Raw genomic sequence first — 3528 nt, 5'->3', positions numbered from 1 at the left:
ACCCAGCCCAGACGCTCGCACGTGCTGACGTCACGTGCGCTCTAGGTCCCGCCTTTTCCGTTTCCGCCGCTTCCGCCGTCGGAGAGGCCCTCGGGCATGTGCGGCCGCTGTCTCCTCCCTGTGGCTGACTGTGGTATTGCAGCGAGGGCCCCTCCTTCGCGCGGCGGCCCCAGACGACGGGAGTGGAGGGGCGGGGCTCGCGTGGGGCGGGGTTTAGAAAAAGCGCCTCCCGGTCTGTAAGAGCTACCTGAAAGAGACGTGAAATGCGTTTTCCACAGAATATTGTCTCCTTTTATTCTGCTCTCATCCCACGTCCTTGCCTTCCAACACCAAGAACAATAACAAAAAAGGAACAAAGAAGGATAAAGCGTATTGTACAGGGTGAGACAAAAATGACACAATAATTAATAAATAATAATATAAGAGGGAACTGTTTCGAGGAAACATTTCAAGAAGTTAGTAATGAGCCCTAGCTGGTTTGGCTCAGTGGATAGAGCATTGGCCTTCGGACCTGAGAGTCCTGGGTTTGATTCCGATCAAGGGCACATGCCCTGGTTGTGGGCTCGATTCCCAATAGAGGGCATGCAGGAGGCAGCTGATCAATGATTCTCTCTCATCATTGATGTCTCTATCTCTCCCTCTCCCTACCTCTCTGAAATCAATAAAAATATGTGTGAAACAAAACAAAAGTTAGTAATGAAAATCGTAGGGGGTGCTAAAGCTGATCAGGCTATCCAAAGCACTATGTCTTTTTCAGCTAGATTTAGTCAACTAGTGTGATAACGCTGGTTGTTCACGTGCCAATAATTGGCTGGTTAATTTTTTTATGGGGAGAGACTTTTATTATTTAAATAATGATCCTGGCTGTGTAGGACAAGGTCTTTCAAAACTTATGGCGATGGGTGGATATCAGAAACTGTTTTTAGAAGAGATCTTGGTATTGAAAAGTTTGTGAGTTATTGAATAAAATCAGTAAGATATAGACACTCCTAAACCATAAAGCGACTTAGCATTTCTAAGAAAACCATCAGACAAGCCAGCTGGGAAGCAGCATTGTTGTTGTAATTACTAAACTCAAAATAACTACACAGCTCAGTTCTTTTTTAAGATGATACAGAACCAAAGCAGGAGTTCTTGCTAGACCTGTTTATTTCAACATTCACATGCGCACCTTGATCCTCTGTGATTTATGAAAGAGGAATAGGGTTAGCATTAACCATGGTCCCACCTCTGTGCTTTTCTATTTTTCCTTTCACATTTTACCTCACTGGTTTTTGTCTGTTCTTGTCTCCTTGAAGGGAAGATTACAATCAAGAGACAAAGTGAAGAAAAACAAGCAAGAATGTATTGACCGCAGCAAAAAATATACTTAGGGCTGTGAAACAAGGAAGATTTTAGAAGAAGCAACAGGAAAACCTAGGCTGGGCGGTTTTGGCTCACTGAGAAGTGAGCGAAAAGGGGGCCTTGGAGACAAGTTCAGGGGGTTAGCTTGGGACAAGCTGCCACTGCCCATTGCTCCCCTGGTTACAAGTCTTGTGGGGTCCCATCGAGTTTAGGAGATGCTAATTAGACCAGACATCCTTTCAGATGTCCTTCCGGACAACCTTCTGGATGAAGCCAGGGCTGTGAGGCAAGCCCAGGTCCTGGGTGCCAGAGGGAAGCCAGTGCCGGCAGCCGGGAGAAGGAAGGCCTACCCTTGTACGAATTTCGTGCATCGGGCCTTCTAGTAATAATAATAATAAAAGATAAGCATTTCTTTGCCTGCTGTTTTTAACCACTGAGCTATCTGAGAACTTAATCTTCAGATGTGACAATGAATAATTAAAGAAAGGTTCAAGCTATTTTGAAGTTTACACTTAACGTACTTTGAGGGCAAGAACAGAAGTTTTTACTTGATTTGCAAACATCTGCTATCATTCATCTGTCCGACTCCGCAAGAGATTGCCTTAGGACCCTTAGACCCCTCATCCCTGTTTTCCAAACTGGGTTCAATGGGACCAGTGTTTCTCCAACATGGGGTGAGCAGGATACATCTTTCTGGGATTCATCTTACGTGATGATTGGCAAAAAAACAATAACTTATATTAAATATGTTTTTTAAATTGATTTCAGAGAGAGGAAGGGAGAGAGACAGAAAGAAACATCGATGAGATGAGACAGAAACATCATCTATTGGCTGCCTCCTGCATACCCCTACTGAAGGGAGAGCCCAAAACCCTGGCATGTGCCCTGACTGGGAATCTGTGACCTCCTGGTTCAGGGGCCGATGCTCAACCACTGAGCAACACCAGCCAGGCCAATAATTTATTTTAAAAGGAATACATTGTGGGCCAGGATGCAAAATCCACATGAACTCTTTTGGAGAGGGAGGAGGCTTTGGTCATTTGTGTTTCAATATTTTGACCCTGCCACACAAATAAGGCTCTGGAAAGGAATGGTATCCTCAAAGAGAGAGTCTGGCCATTACTTTTTTCTTTTAAATTAAAGTATAACATTCATGAAGTGCACAAATCTAAAGTTTGAACCTCAATGGATGGATTTTTGCATATGTGTACAACTGTTATAGAATAGTAAGAAGCTAGGAAAATTCCAGGACAAGCAGAATAGGGAAACTAAGTTAAACAGCAGTTTGCAGACCCCTAGTAAATCCTGTCTTCCCTCAAACAAGGACACTTAAGAGCAACTGGGTTGCACTTCTCCCCAAACAGAGGGTAAGTGGCTTAAATCACCCCACTCAGGGAGACAGCAGAAATTCCATTAGTGTAATTTGCCAGCCACAGCCATGGACAGATGAAGTTAAGAGAATAAACCTCATTTTGGTTACATCAGCAGAAAGCTGGTGAATATTCTATTGAGATCCTCCCCTAAGACCTCCCCTAAACACCCAGCCTTAAAACCCCTCAAAATAAAGGTCCCAGCGCACCCTCTCCCTCCAGGGGGCATGCCCTTGACATTCCCTTCCTCTCTTCTTCCCCCACAGGCATGCATCTCCTAAACTCCATGGGACCCCACAAGACTTGTAACCAGGGGAGCAATGGGCAGTGGCAGCTTGTCCCACGCTAACCCCCTGAACTTGTCTCCAAGGCCCCCTTTTCGCTCACTTCTCAGTGAGCCAAAACCGCCCAGCCTAGGTTTTCCTGTTGCTTCTTCTAAAATCTTCCTTGTTTCACAGCCCTAAGTATATTTTTTGCTGCGGTCAATACATTCTTGCTTGTTTTTCTTCACTTTGTCTCTTGATTGTAATCTTCCCTTCAAGGAGACAAGAACAGACAAAACCAGTGAGGTAAAATGTGAAAGGAAAAATATTAGGCTTTTATTTTTATTTTTAAATATATTTTATTGATTTTTTTACAGAGAGGAAGGGAGAGGGATAGAAAGCTAGAAACATCGATGAGAGAGAAACATCGACCAGCTGCCTCCTGCACACCCCCCACTGGGGACGCGCCGCAACCAATGTACATGCCCCTGACCGGAATCGAACCTGGGACCCTTCAGTCCGCAGACCGACGCTCTATCCATTGAGCCAAA

This window comes from Cnephaeus nilssonii, assembly GCF_951640355.1.
Source record: "Cnephaeus nilssonii genome assembly, chromosome: 19".
NCBI lineage: Eukaryota > Metazoa > Chordata > Mammalia > Chiroptera > Vespertilionidae > Cnephaeus > Cnephaeus nilssonii.
This window is presented reverse-complemented; position numbering follows the sequence as displayed.